Below are 24,127 nucleotides of genomic sequence, written 5' to 3' on the forward strand. Positions count from 1 at the left end.
CCCACTTTGCCCCCAAGAGTGCACTGGTTTAGATGATAAGCTATATGATCACTCTACAGATAGTTGGCCTTATATCCAGGATTCTGGTGAAGATATACAGAATCATGAAATGGTCAAGACCTTGAACTCCAGATTCCGAGTTCATGCAGGTGGGCCACTTAGCAGCTGGGTGACCCTGGGCACGTCACCTAATCTGTATGAATTTCAGTTTCCTCATCTAGAAACTGAGGATAAATGGGGACCCGCCTCCCAGAGTCACTGTGAAGGCAAAATGCATGCCTGGTTCAGAGCACGGACACATGATCATCAGTCAGTGATGTTAGTTCTTTAGGAAAAATAATTACTTACACAAAATGCTTCTGGAATCACATTTTGGCAGGCTCAACCCATCAAAAAGTTCAAAAGTTAAAGGACTCCACTGCCTCATAAGTAACAGAGGGTCACCTTTAAACATAAATCAGCAGGGGCTTCGGGCATTTCTTGGTCATTACGGATACCGACTGGGAATGTGGACACCAGTGAGACTGCCCTTGGCTTCCTCCACAGGGTCACCCTGGTGACTGCCGGTGATTAGTGACCATTCCTTCCACCGCAGGATGTGTTAACTATTTGCAGCTGGTCAGCGTTGGATGGAAATCCTCGATGGCTATATTTAACTTGTACTGTAACAACACTAGCAGGATGAGGTTGCCTGCCACCTTGGCTGTTGAGTACCCTCTGTGACTCTCTCAGGGTGAGCCTGCCTCTCTGCTGGTGCCCTTTGCTGCCTGTGCACACACAGAACAGAGGCAGCAGTGGGTAAGGACGGGTGACTGCATCTGCCTATAGCCCCAGGGCTCCAGAACGGCAGCATAGCCAGGCACCACCCCCTCATGTCACACATGGGAAATCGGCCCCAGAGAGCTTGGGGAATGCACTTGAGGTCACAAAGCAAGTTAACGGGAGGAGAGCACCGGAGCCTCTGGCTGGCGGCCATTCTTCCTTCTGCACTCTTCTTAAATCCTTCATTACACAGGACTGTGAAACTCTGCCCCAATGTGTCCTTAAAGACATACTGGGTCCTCTTCACACCCCTTCCCAGATTTGCTCAGCCACAGGTTGCCTCCAGAAAGAGCATCTGGCACATTCCTAGAGATGGAAAGAGAAGGTTTCCATCTTCCATCAGGAGAGGTTTCTGTGCTCCTCAGCGGCTTCACAGCAGTGGCCATGCTGTCACCTGCTCCTGCTGTCAGCCGGCCAGGCGCCCTGCTGCCGCGGTCCCTGACGCCACGTGGCACAGCCCAGAGAGCTCCACCTCCTGCCTTCCACTGTCAGCCTTGTGCCTCATGTGCAGGCTTTCCCTGTCAACTCTAAGTGCAAGGCCCTCGACAGGCTTCCAGACTCCCTGGGTCCACCAGGCTGCAGGCTGTAGGCTCATGCCCGCTCAGGGTGCCTCTGCCGTGCTGGGCCTTGCTTTCCAGGTGGCTGCCCAGAGGGCCAGGCCACACGCCTGGCAGTGGGGGAAAATTAACTCCCTTTGGATGACCCTGGGCCACGGCAAGGAGGGAGACAAGAAGGAGCAAACATTCAATTCCTTTCTCCAGAATGGACTCTCCCAAGACACTGAGGCCCAGTTTCCACGTGGCCCTTCAAAGATGTCCTGCATGACCCAGCAAATGGCTGTGCTGTGGGCCTCTCAGTATCATGCCTTCTCCTCCCTGCCTTGGTTGCCCTTGTGGCCCACAGTCTTGCTTCTCTGGGTTCTTATCCACCAATGTTTTGCCTCAGAAACTGTTTCCTAAGAAAGTCTTGCTAAGACAAAGGTAAGTTCTAGTAAAAAACACATCAATGTCGTGGGGTCACTGCACTGCTGAGCAACCCCAAATCATGTAGTATGACCACAGGAGGGCAACCATCATTTTGTTTCATTCACTGAAGCTACCAAACTTCTAGAATAGTGCCTGGAGACAGTAGCACTCATTAATATTGGTGGAACGGGCAGTAATACCATCAATTTGTACAGGGATTTATAGTTGAAAAAGTGTTGTCCCATACGATTCCCAGGGCACCCCCTTGAGGGATGGTAAGAAGCATGTTGCTGTTTTGGTGACGAGGAAACTGCATCTCAGGCCAAGTCCAAGGGTCCAAGCTGGCCAATAAGAAAACCTAAACTTGCAAACTTGAACAAAAGTCTTTTTGGATTTTTCATTCTATTATTTATCAGGGTCTAAAAACAGACAAGAGTTCAGGAGAAATCAGTCCAACAAAGGAGATTTTAAGGATTGAGAAACTGCTAGCAGCTGGAGGCGACAGAAGTCCTGAAATTCCATGAGATGGAGAAGTCAGCTCTGGGCAGCAGAGAAAGGAAGTGATGGCGTCATTGCCTCTGTGGCCCCATCTCCCTCTGACCACAGGTGCTCTGGTGTTAAGCAAAGGAGGTACGTGAGTCCACCGTGTAAGGAAGGAGAGCTGCAAGCGAGAAGGAGAGAAGGCAGAGGGACGTTTTTGGCTCACAAATCACTCACACATCATCCTGTTTCATACTCACAATCACCTGAGAAGTCAGAGGGTGTTTTGTTTTGGCTGCATAACAAACCAACTCAAGACCTAATGGCTTAAGACAGCAGCTATTTAGCTCATGACCCTGCAGGCTGGCAGTGCGGACTGAGCGTAGCTCGTGGCTGCTCTCATCTCATTGGGCTGCCTCAGTCATGCTTGGTGTGCAGGGCCAGCCAGGAGTTGGCCGGTCTAAGACAGCTTCCCCTGTGGTAACGCACCTCTGCTCTGCTCCCCTGGGGCTCTCACCCTCCAGAGGGTCTCACGGGCTTATGCTTGTAGAAGAGGTGGCAGAAACTAAAGAGCTGGCAGAACTGTGCAAGGCTTTTGGACTTCAAGCTCCAGGCATATGGTCATGTCCCCTTCATTCTGTTAACAAAAGCAGGTCAAAAGGCCTGCCCCTACTCAAGGGGTGAGGAAATAAAGTCACATTTCAAAGGGCATGAATATGGAGAACAACAGTCACCATTTTGTGTTCAACCACAGTGATATTACCTTGGGTTTATAGCTGAGGAAACTGGGAGTTCACAGAGGTGAGTGATTTGCCCGAGGCCACACAGCACAAAAGCAGGAGTGCTAGGATGGAAATTCAGGGCTCTTCCCTCTGTGCATCCAGCTCAACCCTCGGGAGGGTCCCTAGGACCAACAAGATAGGCCCCTGCCTGGAGACACTCAGGGTCGGGGAGGAGAGAAAAAAATGCAAGGTCCAGTGGGATAAAGGGCTGGAGAGAGAAACCAGACACTCCCTGGGGGAGGCAGAGATCAGAGACTTTGTGCAATAAACTCTGATTTATAATGGGAAAGAGAGTGCGACCCACTTAAAGAACCATACTCTCCCAGAAAGCTTTGAGCCCAGGCGGCTGAGCCCACGGTGCTGGGGCAGCCTGTAAGCGGGTGCAAGCAGTCCTGGGAGGGAGAGAAGCCACATCCTAGAGCTACGTGTGCATCAGTCCAAAGGCGGGAGCCAGATCCCAGGGGATATGGAAGCTGCTGCTCTTTGGTTTAGTTTAGTTTTTCTTTTGAATTTCGTTTTGAAGCTATCAACACCAATCTTAAGATTTACAGGAAATTTTGCTTTCATGTAGCTTCTACCAGCTCCTTCCTCAGTAGGCTGTCCCTTCCTGGTGGCAAGATGGCCAGGGGCAGCATCAGCCTGCTCTTCCGGGTCCCGGAGACATCTCGACACATCTGTTCAGCATCTGTTGAGCCACATGTCTATTCTGGAACCAGTGACTGTGGCCACCACGAGAGACACCGTCATGACACCGAGAACCCATGTGAACCACAGGTGGTTTAATTCCACAAACAGCCACAACAAGGAAAGGGGGGAAGGCAGTGCATTTCCCAGCAAAAAGCCGAGCTCCTTGGAGGAAGAAGAGGACACAGCAGCCAGAGAGGTAAGACACAAATGTGTGCTGTCCAAGATGCATGACCCTGGGCTACTTAATTAGCCTGGAGAACTTCCGTTTCCTATGGACAAAACAATCGCAATGAGAACCTTACCAGTTTTTTCATGCAATTTAAAGGAGAGAACATACAAACAGCCTGGAACTGGCAGAGAGCATGAACCAAGAGAGTCACATGAAATAATTTCCTCCCTTTTAAATCCAGTTTCATTTTTATTATACAGAGATCCACTTCTTTTTCTTTATAGAAACATGTCAGTAATATCTTTATTAGGGCCCAGAGGTGCATTCTTCTGAATAAAACAAATATATTATCCCCTGCCAAGTTCAGAGTCATCCAAGGTTAACAGTGTTCTTTAGCAAGGACCACGGAGGAAGGCAGATAGCAGAGGAATTTCCCACAGGCCTTGAAGAGTGGTCCAAGTTAAAAAAAGAATGCTCGTGTTTAAAAATTAAATGTTTGGTTTAAATATTTAAATGTTCCATTTTCCCCCCTGCCTGCTTGTTAATTCAGTATTGAAACAGAAGAGGAGTTGATTTACAGCCCCTGACGTTGGCCTCCAGGGCCTTCCCAGTACCAGCTCTCAATTCTTTCTGCAGCATCCTCAGCATTTCAGGAGGTCACCATTTTCGGAGCATCCGCTTAATTCCAGACTTCTGGGTAGATGCTGTACATTTGTCAACTCATTTCCTCTTCATCTTAACTCTGCAAAGAAACCATGGTCCCCCATTTTACAGGTGAGGAGACTGGGGCTCAAAGAGGTTAAGTTAATTTGTCCAACATGACCCAGCCAGCCTGCGTGAGAGCGGGATACGGGGTGCTAATCCAGGTCCGTCTGGCATCAAAGTTGTATCACTTTCAACTGACAATCGTAGGTCAAGAAATCAGACACCAAACCTGTCAGGATGAGGAAATGCACCATTCCTGAAATAACCCCTTGGCTTCCTCCCCAGGTGCTCTAAGGGATTTACAGAAATCTGATTAGGGCCCAACAAGGTGCATGCACAGGATGAAAGACTGCAAGATTAAAAAGAATCCTTGTTATAAATCAAGCACAGCAGCGACAGGCATGTTGAAGTAGCACTTAAAGACGCATCATCAGCAAAGTAATGAGATATTTATTGTTTTCAAGATTTACTGGCACTCTAATAAATGCCAGAAATGACATCCGTCAGCGTGGGTGTAGGATTCTGCCACAGTGATAAACCTGAACATTCCTCTTAGCGCTGGGGAGGAAAACATGAGTGCAGGTTGTGGCTCACACGATGTGCTCTGCCTGGTCAATCTGTGGGTCCTTGTGGGGAGAAACTCCTGTCAATTCAGTTTTCAATGTCAGAACAGGAAGGAACCTGAGAACTAGCCATCTACCATGCAGAGGGTAAAAATGACCTGAGAAGGGACGTGACTTGCCCATGGCCACACAACAAGTCAGTGGGGAATGGTGAGACCTAACCTGGGACTCCAGGTCCCCTGCACAGAGCTCTTTAACTCGGCCATGCAGCATCTGGAAAATGCCCTTCTGAGTGCATGTGCCTCAAACAGCTTCTGCACTTGGTTCAATTTTTCAAATTTGTTGGGTTTCTTCTAAGCCCTTGAAAAATAAAAAAAAGTATTTTCCACTAAAGACTGATTGACAGGATTGCAAGAAAATGCTGACCCATGTCAGAGAGGAAGGGGCAGGATGAGGTCTCTTAGCAGAGCGAGAGGAGTCAGATGGGCTGGTGAGTCCCCTTAGGAAAGTGCAGCCCAAGGGCCGCACCTATGCACTGCAGCAGCCCAGGGGCACCTATGCACTGCAGCAGGCCAGGGGGCTCGGCAGCCCGAGGAACCGGAGGAGGACTTCACCTGGCGGTGGTGGCGGCCACGTACGAGAAGGAGGTCCCAAAAGTCTTCCCAGCAGGGCCTGCAGATGGCACAGGACTTCACACAAGAATGTCCTAGAGTCATGGATGTTTTGACCCCCATCACACACACACACATACACACACACACACACACACACACACACACACAAGCTAAAAGACTGGCGATGCAGTGACAGATAATATTCCAGCCTGCATTAGAGCCACTGAAGCGGGATTTCTCAGTCTCGGCACAATCAACCATGAGAGCCACATCGTTCTCTGCTGGGGAGCCTGCCACGTGCACTGCAGGGTGCAGAGCGCATCCTGGTCTCTGCTCATTGGACACCAGCAGCCCACCTCTGTGGCAATCAGACGTGTCTCCAGGCACGGTCAAATGCCCCCCACCTTGGCTGAGAGCCACTGATCTAAGATGATGATTGATAACATTTCACAGATTCAGCCTTAGATTTCGTTAAATGTTGTTTTGATAGCATCCATTTGTTTGACTGGAATAGTAATGGTACTCAATGTTTACTTTAAGTGCCCTTAAAAATGAACAATATGTATTTTTCAAATCATATACTTTAAGGCAAAAGCAAACTACTCCCACAGTTAATAGTGTCTCTGGGATGTCCAGCAGTTTGAACTATCTGGTCCTTGCTGAGTCACATCCATCTACCTGATGCCAACACAGATTTTGTCTGAAAGCAAAGCAGATAAACCACAAAGAGATCCAAGGGCTGCTTCAGGAAATCCCATCCTGTCCACTTGATGATTGAGTTATGAAGCTGATTATCAGAATCTCCTGAGAAAACTTTGCAAAGATATACATTTGTAGGTCCTGTCTGGACTTTCTAAGGGATGAGGCCCTGGAATCTGTATTTTGTAAAAAATCTCTCCAGGAGATTGTGATAATAAGGCAGTGGTGGGATCACTGCCAGGGTTGGTACTCTTTATTCTTAATCAAAATGGCCCTGACGTCACCATCTCCTAATACCGTAGCAATGGGTAATTCACTGACTCAGACTAACATGGGCATTTTTTGCAACAATGTATGATATCCAGTTTTATTAACTTACCAAGTGCCAACTTATAAACACAGCATGAGAGCCAGGTTTTATAAATCCATGTCGAAACAGTTCAAACTAGCTAACAATTCCCCCTAACACACCTGAGCCTGGTCAACGATTCCTCCAAACACAATTAATTTTCATGTCCTAAACAACAGAGCTGGTACATCTAACCCCTTACTCAGGTAGTACTTGTGATTCTTCTAAACATGTCTATTAGAAAGGGAACACCAACCAGGGAGTCAGGAGATTTCCTGATTTTCTCTAGTCCTGGCTTTGCCACTCACAAGCTGTCTGACCTTGGGCAAGTCACTTCACTTCTCTGGAAAATCAAACTCAATAAAACAAAACCAAGTCTTCACTGGGTTACCTAACTTGCCCAAAGGTAGGTTATGTAGAAACAGAACTGGGGTGGAAATCCAGGTCACCTGCCTCACGCTGTGCTCCCTACATTCAGGACTAGCTCCTCTGCTTTAACTGTGCAACTTGCCTGGGCTACAGGGCTCTCCAGATTATTTCCTCAAAACAGTGAAGAGACCTTGAGGACTTCTATTTTAACCCCTATCTGCTCCTAAGTCAAGGTGAGACCTTGGACATTTTACTTTGCTGGGTATTCCTCCTCTTCATCTAAATGAGTGGGTTTGACTACGTGAATGAGAAAGAAGCCATCTGGCCATGAGCTCTCACTACAGCAGACACAGAAGACACGTCCGCTTGCCCAGGAGCACTCTCCCTACTTTCTCTCTTGCTAATGGGCCCGCATTTTGCACAGGGTGGCCGTATGCCAGGCCCAGGATGACTCCCAGCATCCTTTGCTGGATACTCACTTTCCCAGAGTCCCTTGCAGCTAGGGGCGACCATGGAGTCCAGTTCTGATGAAGGAAACGTAACGCAAAGTCTGACAGCAACAGACAGCAGGGAAGAGCCTGCTGGCTCTGCTCCTTTACCTGCCTTTACCTGGTGCTCATGTTCCCCGGAGTGGCTAAGGACATCTTGGGAAAATCAGGAGGCAACAAGCATGATGGCCTAGGTGAGACAGAAGGGGCCAGAGTCCTCGGTGACATGGCAAGCTGCCTGACCAAGCCCAGAAATGCCTCTCTCAGGATGGCACATTAAATAAACATTTTACGTCCTTTTGGTCAAAGCAACTGTTAGTTAAGGATTCTGCAACGCTGCGCAAACACAAACATCTGTTTGCTTTGCTTGGGGCTGAAATTATATTCATTGATGAGGCCATGGTGATTATCTCCTGCTGGTCAGAAGCTCTTATCAGTAGCTATATGTATCTTTGTGTAATAAGAATTGGTCAAATGAATTGCTTTGTAAGAAATGCAGGTTGTTTGGTAGACAGAAATCTTTCCAAATATAAAGCCCATGAGGGAAGAAGAGAAATATTTTAAAGGAGTTCTCTGGTGGTGAAAAGAGAAAAAGAAGGCCATGATGACTGTGCCAACCATTGTTTATTGGGCACAGGCATCTGTCTTTGAGCGCTCACTCTGCCTGGCACCATGCAAGGTGGTGGTGCAGCCATGAGCAAGTCAGGCAAGGGCTTTCCCTCATTAGGCTATTCAGGAAGGAATTCTAGATGAGATGAGGGTCACAAGAGAGAGAGCAAGGTGTATGCTGGAAGCTCTAACTGCAGAAGGGGTAACTCATTGAGGGGGCAAGTAGAGCCTCTCTGAGGAAGGAAGTTCCCAGCTGACACTTAGGGAGTACATGAGAGGTAGCCTAGGATGCAGAAAGGAACAGGAAGTCCCCGAGAGAGGGAAGAATTCTATTCAACCCTCAGGACAATCCTGGGCTATATACACAAAGAGAGATTATCATTACCATTTCCGTTAGTATAGGCTAAGTTATGCTACAGTACCAAACAACCCAGAATTTTTTAAAGGTGTATAGCGAACACAAAAGCTTATTTCTCACTCAGTCCTACATCCATCACAGGTGGACAGGGGTTTCTGCACAGTGTAATTCCTCAGAAACCCAGGCTGATGCAGGCTCCCTCTACATCCGTACTTCCACAGTTACAGAGACAAGGGAAAGAAAATATGGCAAGCCAGGCACCGACTCGTTAAAGCTTTACCCAGAAGAGTCAAATGTTACTTTGCACACATTCAATTGGTCAAAGCAAAACACCTGGTCACAACTACATCCTCCCTACAGGAAGGGGTGTCAAATATGGGTGACCAGTGATATATTCTACCATATATCTGTACTATATTGTACAAATTAAAAAGCAGATGTTTAGAGACATTATATTATTTGTTCAAAGAGGTGGCAGAGCAGGGACTTGGAATCATTTCCTCACTCTAAGTCTAGATCACTTTCCACTATGATCAGAAATGAACTGAGGTGCCCATTAGGCTTGGAAATGCTATGGAAGTCACCCTGGGAGAGCCCCACACTTCCTGTGCACAATGGGCCTGTGTGCTGGCCACCCTAAGCAGACTCGTAACTGCAGTGGCCCGTTGGAGAAGTTTCCTTCTCACCAGCCTGGCTGGCAGGACAGCCTGGGCTCCCAGCCCTGCCCTTATTGCTCTGAAGCACACAGAGCCTCTTAAATCTGCTGCTTTGAAACTTAAAGACATCTGCAGGTCTGTACTGCCAAGATGGGCAGCCGCCCCTGCACAGGCACCTTCCGCTTGGAACACCAAGTCCCTGATTTTCCCAGCACAGAAGGCGGCAGTCACCACCTCAGCTTGTTTCCAGTGCAACTCTAGCTTCTCACGTCCTCAGAGATGAGCTGTTGCTTCAGTGTCTGAGATCCTAGCCATGTCTTCTTGGTCCCTGTCCCTGATCCCAGTGTGGGTACAGGTTATAGCCACATACACTTTAGACATTTGCACTGGTTACAAGCCAAGATCTTGGCTGATTTCCACATGAGCAGTAGAATGCTGTTTGCTCCTCTAAGTGCAGAGTTCCCAAGGAACCCCTGGGGGACCTCTAGTGATCCTTATAAGATAGCATGCAGGACATTTAAAATGCTACTTAAATAAATTCTGCCACTGAAATTAACTCAACATTGCACCCCACATCTGCTGGTTGGTGAATTCTGCCAGCTCCGCCTTCAAAATACCTCCGCAATCAGACCGCTTCTCATCAACCCCGCCAACCCGAGCGTCCAGGCCACCATCGTCTCTCAAGCAGATGCCTGCCATTGCTTCCCACTGGAAAGGGTTGTTTCCTCCTGTCTCTGCACCTCTCCACCTGCCAGAGGGACTCCAAGCGCCAGTCCAAACAATGCGCTTGTCTGTTGCAGGCCTCAGTTATTCCCCTCTCCTTCAGGGTGAAAGCTGAAGCCAGTGAATCAGCCTGCTGGCCTCTCATAACGTGTCCCTATGGCCTGCTTGGTCCCTCTCCTGACACCCCCCTCCCAGCCTCACCGCTAGCCACGCTGGCCTCCTGGCGTGTCCTTGAGCACACATGTCAGGGAGAGGGCATCGCCACTCCTCTCTCCGGCAAGTTCTACCCAGCATTTGGTGCACTCCCTGCCCTCTGAGCCTTTGCACGTGCGAAGGAAGGGTCCCTGTCCCCCTTACTCAAGACTGAACCACTGCTGCCAGCCATCCCTGCCCTGCATCCCTACCCTTCCTGTTTTTCTCCGTTGTACTTGCCACCCTCCTCCATAGCCCACGCAGCTGTTGTACAGTTTATTGCCTGTCTATACCCACTTGAAGGAAAGCTCTATGAGGATAGGGGTGTGTGTCCCTTTTTGTTCACTGCTGTAATCACACTGCTCATGGAGAAGTGTCTGGAATATGGTTAGGAGCTCAAAATTTGTTTAATAAAGGAATTCGGTGACATCTTTATGGCAGTTGCCTAAACCATGAACCTTCCTGAGCCTGAAAAGAAATAACCCTGTGATCTCTCCAGCAGTATAAAAGGCTTTGGAGGGAAACAGAACTGGGTTCGAATCCTGCCTCAGCCACTTGCTGACTGCGATACTATGGGAATGATAACAACACCTCTGATTCTATTTCTTTGCAAAATAAGACCCACTTCACAAAGATTTTGTGAGGAATAAATGAGATAATGCATGTGGAGCACATAACAGTGCCTGGCCAGAATACACACTTAAGAGCTGGCAGGAGCTCTTCTTAATTATTAGTGCATAATTAACTAAGTAATTATTGAATATTGATGCATAGATGCTGCACACCAAGGTGAGCAGCAACAGGACTCACTCACCAGCTAAGTGCTCTCTCTGTCCAGCCAGTCTTGCAGCCCTTGAAATTCAAACTTTGCTCCAATAAAGTTTAAAATTATCATATAACGTATCTTCAGAGACTCTGCCAAATAGTCAAAATCACAAGGCTAAGCTTCAAACACCAAGGTTTCCTGAAATATTAATTAACACTGTAAAAGAAGCAACACAGTGGGAAATGATGAGAAAGACAGAGTGGATTTGTAGAATTACAGAATTTCAACTAGCAGGTACCTTATAGAATACTGGTTCCTAACTCCAAGATTACCAAGACTGCCCTGCAGGGCCCGGACCAAGTGGGCTATGAGAGGCCCCCAGCCTCAAGAGCAAGCACCTCCTTACACCTGCTCCCTCAGTGCCCAGCTTGCCCCTCGAGTCCCGGCCCCACAGTCCAGCAGGGAATCTCAGGTACGATGCAACAGAGGACAGCACATGTGCCTCTCCCAGTGCCCCCCAGTATGGATGATAAAATGCAGGGGCTCTATCCCACCCCTTTTTCTTTCTTTTGTTTAAGCCTGCTCTGGTCATAGGATGCAAGAACCCCAGGTTCCATCCCAGCTCACAGGGTTCATCTGGATTTGAGGTGACCACTCAACTTCAGATTGGCCACATTTGCAAAACCTGCCCCCTACCAGGGCAGATGGGGAGCAGAGATCCTCAAACCCTCAGCCACTCCATGTGTGCAATACCACAGACCTTGTCCCTTGAGCTCCTGTCTCTCAGCAGGGGCACACTTTTAAATTACAACATGCCTCTGGCCCTTCTGCAAGTTGCCCAAGCACCCACATGCCTCACAGGCTGTGTCTATTCTGTCATGTTGGGGTTCTCAGGGTACTAGTGAGGCCGTTGTATCAGCATCCAGGTCAGCATGACACTCACAGATATGTGCATGGACTTTAGTGCCCAATACCCCAGTAATACATTGGCTGTGCCCTCATAAGCTCTGTGTTTGTAGACAAACTTAGCAGCCTCTACTTCCTTATGAGGAAGACAGTGCCAACCAGTGTTCAGGGCTGTTAGGAAGAACAGAAACAGTGTGTTCAAGAGCTTGATATAGAGTGGGCCATCAGTGAGTAGTACCATTTTTATTACCTGCTGAAATATCCCTTCCTTCTATACCGTCTTCTCCATCTGGCACCTGGACTACTGAAGAATCCACCCAATGGGCTCACTGCCTGAGTCTTGCTCCTTCCCATCCTTCCTCCAGTGCAGCCAAAGAGGTACTGCCTAAAACCTAGATACAATCACACCACTGCCCTGCACTCTCCATGATAGCTTTGGTGGAACTCGCTATATGAGTGACTATTAAGAGGTGTGACTGGCAGAGAAGACAGAAGAGAGCAGAGGGAAACTACTTTTCCAAAACCCTCCAAGCACTTGCCCTCATGGCCACATGGGAACTTGGTGTAATTCCATCTTCTTCCATAGATTCTTTGACTCAACAAACACCCATTGAGCAATTATTTTGTGGGAGGTACTGTGCTAGTTGCTGAGCAGACAGCCGTGAGGAAGGTAAATTCCTTGTCCTCCGAGTGTAACAGTCTACGCGGAGTGCACAGAAAATGCTGAGGTGCCCCGAGGTGTCACACTGATAACAGTGAAAGCACGAGGAAGGGGCGGTCATTCCCCCAGAGACGTTCAGAAAGTGTCTTAGAAGAGACAGCATTCTGTGGTTTGGGATAATGTGATCCCCTCCTTGAGAAAGTGGAAGACTTGTCAGAAACATGAGTCTTCCTCTAAGGAGAGAATCAACTGTTAATTAAAGCGGTCCCGTAAGGCCAAGCCCTCAGCTTGAGAGTGCCTTGTTTTTCATATGCTGCGCTGTAAAATATTTTAGGATATGCTGATAAGGAAGCATAAACAAAGCTTCTTCCCTAAATACTGACTAACTTACCTAAAGGGAAAGTCTCAAGTAGGACTGAATCATGTTCTGCTATTGAGCCAAAGTAGAAATGTCCTGTATGGCCTTCCCTTCCCTTCCATTGTGAAGAGCTATCACTGTCAGAGCTCTTCTTTGCAAGAAACAGAAGCTGGCATTGACTGATAAAGCAGGAAAGAAGTTATTTAAGGATTTGTTGTGCATAATAATTACAGAGGGAGAAAATAGTAACTTTGCAGGAGAGAAATCTGGAAGTCACCTCCTTAACCAAGTGATCAAAGAAACATCATGAGTAAAGGGACAAATCAATATCATATGCACTGAGTAGGACACAGTGGCACCTCTGTGGTATTTCTGCCAAAAGTGAATAACATGACTCAAATCATGAGGAAATATCAGGCTAACTCAATCTGAGGCAACTTTCTCAAAATAAAATGTCTGTCCTCTTAACAAATGTCGAGGTCATGATAGAAAAAGAAATATTGAGGAACTGTGCCAGACTGAAGGAGATTAAAGATATGTAACAACTAAATATAATGTGAATTCCTGGATTGGATCCTGGACCGGCAAATAATGAGTACCTTGTTCTTTTGCTCTGAAGAACATTACAGGTTCGCCTGGTGGGACTGGATTAAGATCTGTAGATTGAGGTGACAGAGCTGTCTCCATGCGAATTTCCTGATTTGGTTCATTGTACCAAGGGTGATGTTAGAGAAAGTAGAGTGGAGAGCAGAGCAGCTCAGAGTCTTACAGGGATAGCTGGTGAGCCAGACTTGAGCTCGAGCTTCCAGGAGCAGCATCCTTAATGTCCAGGTAAGGACACCACCACTGGAGCTCATTAGATATGCCACACTGTGCACACTGCTGGGAACTGATGACCTCCAATGCAAGGGACTTCTGCATCAGGAACTTGACCTGCCCCCAAAACCCTCCCAAACCCGGGTACTTCTGTCACCACTTTCTGCAGCAAAGTGGGTCCCTGCAACAGTCAAACTCTCCCATTGTTCACTTTCAAGTCACATTTCATGCAAGTGCTAATGATCAGCACAACTTAACTGGAAGTACAGATGGTCTGGGTTCTAGCTGCAAGGGAGGCTGTCAATTGGAGATTTCTGGTTTCTGCATTGGAGATGTGAAACTCATAAGGTAAGAAAATCATTTTGAAAACAAAGTTATAAAATATGTTTTAGCTTACTTTGGAAAGTCATAAAATATTGCTAAAGTAAGAGGTAATAATAATCCATGAATTCTATTTCCTATTATTTATTGGGGCACAGCTGAACTCAGGCTCACCCAGTTTAAAATAAATTATTTTTTCTTCCTCTCTAGACATTTATTCTCCAAACACTATGAAATCTGTTACTGATTGAGATTTTCACTGTATTTGAGATGGACATTGCAATTCGTTGTCTTTTTTCTGCAGGAGTTTACAACAAGCTCCAGTCAAATAAAAGTGTTTTTGGCTCTTTCTAAACCTAAAGCAACAGGGTGCCCTGTTCATATTTCAACGTGCTAGAGCTGTGAGGAGAGAGATGAATAGGTGTTTCCACACAGAGAGAACAGAGTGATCAGTGTTCCTAAAACCACAGTGCTGCTAAGAATCACCCTCGTACGTGCTAAAATCCTGACTCCTGAGCGCCAGCCCCCTGGGAGAGAGTCAGCAGGAATATGCTGTGGTCTGCCTCCATATGTCCAGCAAAGTCCCTAAGTTTTCCAAAGGCACAGGGGGCACAGATCACACTGAGAAACTCCGGAGGAGGAGCAGGGGTGTGGCACGGATGAAGGCAAAGGGGTGGGTGTCATTCCAGTGCCTTTGAGGAATTACAAGTAGTTCAGAACAGGAAGCCAGGAAGAGACACTGAAGACAGCAGCTGGTGAGGAGCTGGGCTCATCCATGTGTCTGACAGAAGTGACCTTCCATAGAAGAGATGGAGAGTGCTTCTCAATTGTGCTGACCCGTGTTCGTCAGCTAGTCCATAAACCCACACCAGCTGGACACCTGCAGGCATCTTTTTAAGTTTTTATTTACTTATTCATGGATTCATCTTTGTGCTGATTGTCCACACCCCACCTGAGTTGCCGGAACAAAACCTAGAATTCTCACAGCACAGCTGTTCCTCTCGCATCCTGCCTTGTGTCCTGAGGATGAAACAAGGTGTTTTTGTCTCCAGCTCCATCAGCAGCCTCCCTGGAAGGGGTGGGGGGGTTCTCTGTTCTGTCCCCAGGCATGCTGTCCCCCATTCCCGGAAGAGATCAGATCCCAGATCCTGTGCAGCTTCCCCACTCCTCAACCCCCACAATGTGACAGAAATACATTCAGCTTATTCTGAATCAAAAGCCTCTCTCTCTTCCAGGCTGTCACAACCCTCTTCCCTGGATCGATGGAATTAGAAATGGCTGATTCAATTAGCCCAGTTGCAGTCTCGCTTTATTACTTTCTCATTTACAATGAAATAATGGGGGCAAAGAAAAAGGGTTTGTTATTATCTCAGCAACCATGCGCTTAGGGAGGATACCGGTTTCTGGACTCTGCTGCAGCCCTTACCTCAGGGCAGAAGAAGGAAGTCACTGCCTTTCCAAGAAAATCAATCGTTGTGACAGTTTGTGGCGTACAGTCAGTGGCTGGGACCAATAGTCCTGGGTCTGTGTGCTTAGCAGTCGCCAGGGGACCTGCGGGCAGTCTGCTCCTGCGCTGAGGACCCCAGGCGGGTTGCTGACTTGTTGAATGAAAGCCCTGAACTCTGCATGGAGTCACCCCTGGAGAACATCTGCATAACAAAGCTCATGTGCTACCTCAGGGCCTGGGTTTCCTTGTGTCTGGTGGGACCCGGGAGTCTGCCTCTGCGGACCATGGCCAGGAGATTCTGCTGCATGCTGGCACCAAGACCCCCTGCGCCGGATGTACGCAGCCCTTGGTCCCAATGAGCCACACCGGCCTCACTCCTGACACATCCCCACATATGCCACGCGTGTCGGCTGCAGAGAAATTCTCAGTGCCCAGCTGCCCACCACCATACTCCACACGTGCTTTTCCCCACTTAGAATTTCCTTTCCTCATCCACCCCACTCCTTTCTCCAACTGGCCAACTCTTCCTCACTCTAAAAGGCCCAAAACATATAGGACCGCATCCATAAAGCTTGCCCTGATGCTCCGAGGCAGAGCCTGTCATACTGGACATACTGTACAACCCTTCATCAGAGCACACATCTAATGATACATTTTTCAAGTCCTCCCCCCAGCTAGATAATGAGATCCTTGGAGTTATATTCTGCTCATCTCAGAATCCAGAAAAGTGCCTGGCACCTTAGTGGGTATTCAAAATGTGTATGCCAGATGAAGGAATCAATCAATCAGTCAATCAATCAATTTTGGGCCAATCTCATTGTCTATTAACCTCAGCTCTCAGCTTCAGAATGATAAAATGTGTAGATCTGAGTGATATGATTTCAGCTAGATCAATAACTCTCTAGGCCCCAAAATAGCTTCCCTCAAATCCCTTTATGGTGCATGAAACTCTCACCACTGGTTTATTCATTTAATTCAGCAAATATTGATTGTGACAAGAATTGTACAAGATAAACTTGAAACTGTAGTCGGACCCCATCTAGCACGCCAGTCTGAGCAAAGTATTGGAGGATTACTCCTCAGATGGAGACGCTTCCCATGGAAGGTTCTCAGGAAGAATTTCTGGCTCCTGGGGAGCTGGTGGCCCCATTCTCTGAGAGAAGGAATAAGCACAAAAAGAGGAGCAGATGGAGAGCATGAAAAGAGAGGAGTCTGTTTGGGGGCCTGCTGACTTGGGGGAACCTCTAGTGTGTCTCAGGGAAGGTGCCGGTGGTAACGGATACAAGCATCTGGAGACAGTGGCTCAGGGTTCCCCCTGCCGTGCAATGGAGCAGAAGATGGCACACGAGGAAAGGTTACAGCATAAGGAGGACAAACAGCCCATACAGGGGCAGTCTCTTGTTGGGGAGAATTTAAGGCATCTGCCATTTAGCTAAGGTCTTAAACATAATCCTTTAAAGACGCCTAGTGCTGTGCCTGCCACATCAGCTTTCTCAATTACCATTTGTGGAATGAGTGGACAAATGAATAAGTGAATGGGGGAAACTTGCGTTGTAAGCACCACTACTATTTCCATTTTCTTGGTAAGACAACTGGATCTTAGCAAAATGACTTAATCAGGATTATGCCATTAGAGGCAGAGCCAAAATTCAAACTTAGTTTTACCTGATTTAGGGGTTCCAACTTTGCTGTCCTTCTTAGTCTATCATTTGGGGTGAGAGCTGCTGGCAGCCACCTTGGGCCCTGGCAGCTGCATGGGGCACTGCGGTGGCTCAGACCAGCTCCTGGGAGCTGACCGCACCTCTCGTGCCTGTCCTGAATTCAGTGACTTCATGCTGGTAGTTTGAAATCAGTCATGATAGAAGTGTTTATGCCACAGAAACTGGAAAAATGCTAAAAACTCTACAAACAACCAGGGCCTATTATTCCCATTTTACAGAGATAGACTCAGGGGCTTAAAACGCCGCTTTGTATTTCACGTGAGGAAATTGAAGCCCAAGAAACAAAATGACTCAGGCAAAATGGCAGAGCCTGTGGGTGGCAGGGCCGGAGCTGGAAGGAGCCTCCTTACTCAGGCTGCATGGCTGGCTGAACTTACGGTTCTCGGAAGCTGCAGCGGGGAGCCCACACCCGCGGCGATGGTCACCCTACAGCGGTGACACCATCAGCCCGGGGGTTCTTGTTTCTGTCCCCCTCACTCCCCACACGTGCTGGAAGGCAGGGTGGTTGGTACCAAGCACACAGGCTTTGGCATCAGGTTCTACCTCTTACCAACTGGGTGACTTAAGACAAAATGCTACATGTGCCCAAATGCAGCTAATCTTCTGGCTGAGACACAGGGTTTCCAGAGCATACGAACGATGCTACCACTGGAATTATATACGAAGCTTTTTTTTTTTAAGTCATTTACCTTACAGATGTATATTCCAGATCACTACAGTGTAATGTAAAATACAGACTTTAGATTATTTCAGACATTTGGGTTTAGCTGCCTTTATATATTAAAGAAAAATATTCACAATTTGAAAGTTATAAAAAGTAACATACAATGTCTTAGGTTAATTTTGACCTAATATTAAGACCGTAGTGCTAGCTTCTTGTTTATTTAGTATTTGCCACTGTCTTTCATCCTTCCTACGATGTTTGAGGTCCTTATGAATACCATATAGACTTTTTTAAAACTGTATAACAATCTTTGTCTTTTATCAAGAACAACTTGTCTAGTTACATTTATTGAACTTGCTGATATCCTGGGTCTGTGTCTATCATTGCATTCTGTGCTATTTGCCTGATCTTTTATGTTTCTTTCTTCCACTCTCTTTTATTACTTTTTTATGGAACTGATATTTTTTTCTCATTCCATATATTTCCATCTATTGGTATGGAAACTATACCCTCTTTTTCTATTCTTTCAGGGCCCATTCTAGGAATTCTAGCATGCTGACTGAGCATTTCAGAGTCTAAGCTCTTGGAATACTTTTCTTCTCCCTTCACCCCCTTCTCACCTTATATTCTATTGTGCTTGTGTATTTTCATTCTATGTGTTTAAAATGCCACAAGATATTATCTTTACTATTCTGTATAATTAAGGCTAATTTTGATTTACCCACACATTGACCACTATCTTTGATCACTATTTCTTCTTGCACTGAAAACCTTCCTTCCAGGATGCTTTTCCTTCTGCCTAAAATAGACTTGAGATTACTTCACTGAGGGTGAGCTGGTGGTCAGCTGTCTCAGTTTTGTCCATCTGAAAAATCCCTCTTTCCTTTTGCCTTCATTATTGAAAGATTACCATTTCCTGAGAAGAAAAATCTAAATTGCCAGTTATTTCCTCATAAGAAGATAATACCTTGAAGATTTTAGTCCACTGTTTTCTGCATTTCACGGTTGCTATTGGGGGAAATAAGCTCTTGGTGTATTTGTTGTTCCTTTGCAAATTATCTGTATTTGTTTCTATGCCTTTATCACCTCTTTAGTTTTGAAATTCTGCTATTTTTATCAAGCTTTACCTAGATGTGTTTTTTATTCTACTTTAGCTTGCCTAAGATTCACTGGACCTTCCACATGTGTAGATGTGTATCTTTCATCAGTGCAGGAAAATTCTCAGCCATTATTTTTTCAAATATTGCCTCTCTCCCCTTCATCTGAAATTGCAAATTGATATGTTACTACACATATGTACACATAACTACATTGTATATAATGTAGAACTTTTCATTCAAATTCTACATAAATTCATTATTCTTTTTTTCCATTTATCTCTTTTTGTTATATCCTGTGTAATGTCCTCAAATCTCTCCTATTCTTTCATTCATTCTCTCTTCAGCCATGTACAACCTGTTGTTAAACCTATGAGTTTTTAATCTCACTTATAATATTTTTCATCCCTAGAAATCATTTTGGTTCTTTTTCAAATCTGCTTGGTCACACTGATTGCTCTTCCTCTTTGCTCATTTTCAAGTCTCAACTGTGTTCAAATTTTAAAAATATCTTTATTTCATATTCTTACTCTGAGAACTCCAGTATCTGAGTCATGGTCTGTTGTTTCTTCTTGCTGGACCTCACTCAAGAGGACTCACTTCCTTGAGGGTTTTGCAATTTTTAACATTAGCTCATAGTTCTTGGAAATTTATCAGTGGGAATTATTTGAGGCCTGAGTTTAAAGAGTTCTTCCAGAAATAATTTGCATTTCCTTATGCCACTCTTCTGGAAGTTCTACGAACCCAGAAACATTTTAAACTAATTTGTTTTCTTGAAGTTTTATTGGACTACCCAGATAGGGTGAACTGTGGCTGCAAATCCTTGTGAGAACTGATTTCCCAGATTTATGCTGTTGATTTCTAATTTAATTCTATTGTGGTCAGAAATCACACTTGGTATGATTTCACTTTAAATTCATTGATACTTGTTTTACGGCCTGCCATACGGAGAAGGGAGAATGTTCCATGTGCACTTGAGAAGAATGTGTGTTCTGCTATCGTTGTGTGGAACATTCTGCAGACGTCAGTGAGGTCAGGTTAGTTGAAGGTATTGCTTAATTCTACCATATCCTTACTGATTTTTTGTTTATCAAATTTTCTTTTAGTTATTTGATACTTAGTTACTGAAGTCGTCAGTGATTATTGTTGAATTATCTATTTCTCCTTTCAAGCCTTCATTTTTTGATCTCTGTTGCTAGGTGTATGTATGTTTATAGTTTGTATAGCTTCCTAATGAATTGACCTTTCCATCATCATAAAATGTCCCTTTTTCCACTAGGAACATTTTTTATTTTAAAGTCTATTTTGTCTAATGTTAGTACAGCCACTCCAGCTCTCTTGTGTTTACTGTCTGGATGGTATATCTTTTTTTATCTTTTTACATTCAACTTATTTGTGTCTTTAAGTACAAAGTGTTTATTTTCCAGACAATATATAGTTGGACCTTGTTTGTTTGTTTTTTTTCCAGTCTCTGCATTCAAATTGGAGTTTTTAATGCAATGTGATTCATTTTGACATTCTGCTATTTTATCAATCGATGTAGTTGGATTTATATTGGCAATTTTGCTACGTGTCTCATTTTCTCTATGTCTTGGGTCAGCTCACCTGCACGTGGAAGGTTTCCCTGCCAGGCCTGTCTAGCCCAGGCCCCTGACCAAGTGTAAGCCTTTCTCCATTCCCCTGGCCACAGCAGAACCTACACCAGACTTTGAGATCCTCAAGAACTGTAACTTTTTTTCTTTTTTTTTGCCCTCATTACATCCTATCATGGAACCTGGCACATAAGGGAGTTCAATAAATGCTTTTTTAGAGGTAAACAGAAGCAAATAGACACTTATGATTCTGTGTGCCAAGCGCTAGGATGAAAAAAGCACAAGGTCCTGAAGGACTGCGAGGAAGGAGGGCCTTGGGGTCTAACTCAGACTTGGGGTCAGGGCAGCCTACCTAGGGCTCAGGAGATGAACAGGAGTTAGCCCACCAGAAAAGAGGGGGCAATATGCCAGAGGATGGAGCTAATGCGGTGTTCCCCAAAACAGTTGTATGTGCAACCATGAAAGATAATCTCAGATGATGCAGGGAGAATCTTCATTTTTTTATTTCAATAGTTACGAATTTGTTTTCATGTGAATTAGGAAAAAATGAGACACACACATGCACAGACACATGTGTCCAGTAGACCAAACCCATGTTTTCACACTTACTATAGCTAAGGTAAGATCTGCTTCTTAAGTAACTATTAATTTTAAAAATAAATAATAACTAAATAATGGGACAGGTGGTGTGTCCAGATTGTGAAGGTGATTATCTGCACCTCTCAAGTCTTGGAAAAGTGCTAAGCTGAGGTGGGGAGGTGTGAACCAGCATGGGGCAGTGAGTGCTACAGGCAGTTTCAACGAGCAGAACTGCAGCTAGGTGTGAAGACACTGCAGGCAAGGGTCCGGGTGCTTTGGAGGGGACCGCATCGTGAACGGCTTCAAACATTTGCCACAGAGCTTGGGATTCCTCCCAAGTGCAGGCATCAGAGAGAGGACAGAGCCGAGGAGGTTGTCGGGTTTAGAGTCTGAGTAAGTGGGACACCGTCCTGAGAAGGCTCTGTAAGCTCAGTCAGAGATGTGAGCCAGGATAGTCAGGGTACAGTCCTCTATGATGGTGAAGACTACGAACGAGCTAAATGTGGGACCAAAGACTACACACACGGCAGCAGATTCACGCATGAAGGATGCAGCCATCAAAGTCATTCTTAAGAATATACAATGACATGGGAGATACGGACACATAAAGTTAAGTAAAAAGATCTAGGTACAAGTCTGTATATTTATCAGGATATATATAATCATTACAGGAAAACATTGGAAGGAAAGACACACATATATATATATAAAACAGTGTTTCTATTTGGTGACATGCTTACAATTTTTTTAATGATTTTCAGTATTTCCTAAATTTCTACCACGATGTTATTTTATTTATTTTTATTTGGAGGGGGGAATGTTATTTTCAAAAAGAAAAGGTCATTTTCACCAAGGTGGTGCTGAAAGTGAAGAAGGAAGCCCTCACCCCTCCCAAAGCTGAAGTCAGAGAGCAATGCTGAAAGGCATCCGCTCAAAAAAAAAAAAGAAGACCCACATGTCACCCACATTACAGCAGACGAGACACTGTGGCTTGACTCTCAAAGCAGCTTGAATCTAAAAGAGCACCTCCAGGAGGCTCGAGCTCAACCACTATTCCATGATCAAACTCCCAGGACGCTGGGGTGGGCCCCGAAGATCAAAGGCAGCTACATACTCATGTTCATTGTGGACTTCCAGGGCAACATCCACCAGATCAAACAAGTTGTGACAAAGCTCAATGACCTTGATGGGCCAAGGTCAACCCCTTGATTGGGGCTGATGGGGCGGAAAGGAGTGCATTCAATCGGCCTCTGACCAGGATGCTCGGGATGCTACCTCCAAAATTGAGATCATCTAGCCTGGCTTTGTCACCACCAAACAAAGGAAAATCAGAAAAAGGAAGTCACTGAGGACTCTTTGTTGCTGCCCCTGTAATAATCTCCCCAGGAAAAAGAAAAAAGAACGTATCTTGTGACTAATTTCCAAAATCAGAGGATGTGTTCAGATTCCCTTTTATAGTTCCTCCCCTCTTGTCCCCTGCCCGCTGAGAGCTAATAAAAGGAGCTGGGCTTTTGTTCCTGTACCCTGGGCTTATCTTCATCAATAATGGTTTTTCAGAACTATTTTCTGAATCAAAACTTGGGGTTGTGGAGGAGGAGGAAGATTTCTGATCAGGCCCGAGTATTTGTCCTGTACAGATGAACTTTTAAAGGGGAACAGAGAGAGAAAATGAGAATACAGTGTAAGGGGGAAAAGTATTCTCTCTATACTCCAGCTAATTAATTTAATCATCTGATCCCACTGAAGCAATGAAATAAAATGCAGTGAAGGCTTATATTTTTATTTTTTAATGCTGTCCTTTTCCTCTTCATTCATTAGTTGAATCATAGAATCTCAGGGTTGGAGACGCTTAAGTTCATCTGGTCCAATCCTTTCATTCTGCATGAAGGAACAGGCTCAGTTCTGGGATGATTCACAATTTAGTAAAAGACAAAAATGAGAATGGGGAGAAACAATTGGAATGTGGTGAAAAATACTATATGGTTTTCCAATATACAAAATTCCAGTATCTCTTAGCCAGATAAACTTCAGCCAAAAAAATGTCCTTTTGCCACTGAGACTCAACTCTGCAAATGTAAATGGAGATAATATTTCTGAATGTCCAGAAAATACAGTGCAAGTGCTGAGCACATGGTTAGGTCTCAGTACCTGGTATTTGCATGTGAGGGTCACTGTGCAAAGCATGTGACCCTCACATGCAAACATCACTGCAAGTTGAACGTGAGGCCAGGAGTTGCCATTATCATTACTTTGTTGTAGACCAAGAAGACGAAGCTACAAAACTAGAAAGTGGCCGAGCCAAAATTCACATTCAATTCACAAAAGCAGGAACTGGAGCTGTTAAACACTGTTATAACCTGATCACCTCAGTAGGTCTTACATCTTTATGCTTTTTAAATCTGTAGTCAGAGCACCACAGAAACTGTCAAGTGCTCAAAATTTAATGAATTATTATTTTTCCTACATTTCTGAAATTGTTTGGGATTTTCTCAATTTAAAAGCAATCTGAATCAATAGCTCTATCTCCAGAATGCTTTGCTAAGTGGCACTCTGACTCTTTTGATTTCTAAAGGTCATTTGATTGTAGCTCTGAGCATCCTGAGGAGCTGATTGCTGTGGTATAGGTACACACAGGACCAATGAGATCCTGTGCGAGAAGTGGAAGACACAACTCAGAGATGACCACTGCACTGGACACCAGGAGCCCGCAATCCTATTACTGCTCATGACCCCAGATACTGTCATTGTTCTTGGGGACCATCAATTTTTTTATCCATAAAATGGGAACTTGTATTCAAACAAAGCCAAAATAGTATTGCCCCCACATATTATAGCCAGATACCAACAAATTCAGATGGGGAATTCAAGATCCCCAAGTCCAAAGATCACAAACTCAAATGCCTGTCTCTAAGCAGATAACATAAATGAGTAAAACAAAATCAGTGTTTTACAATAGGGCATGGTGGGGA

Source organism: Manis pentadactyla, chromosome 3, assembly GCF_030020395.1.
Source record: "Manis pentadactyla isolate mManPen7 chromosome 3, mManPen7.hap1, whole genome shotgun sequence".
NCBI classification, from domain to species: domain Eukaryota; kingdom Metazoa; phylum Chordata; class Mammalia; order Pholidota; family Manidae; genus Manis; species Manis pentadactyla.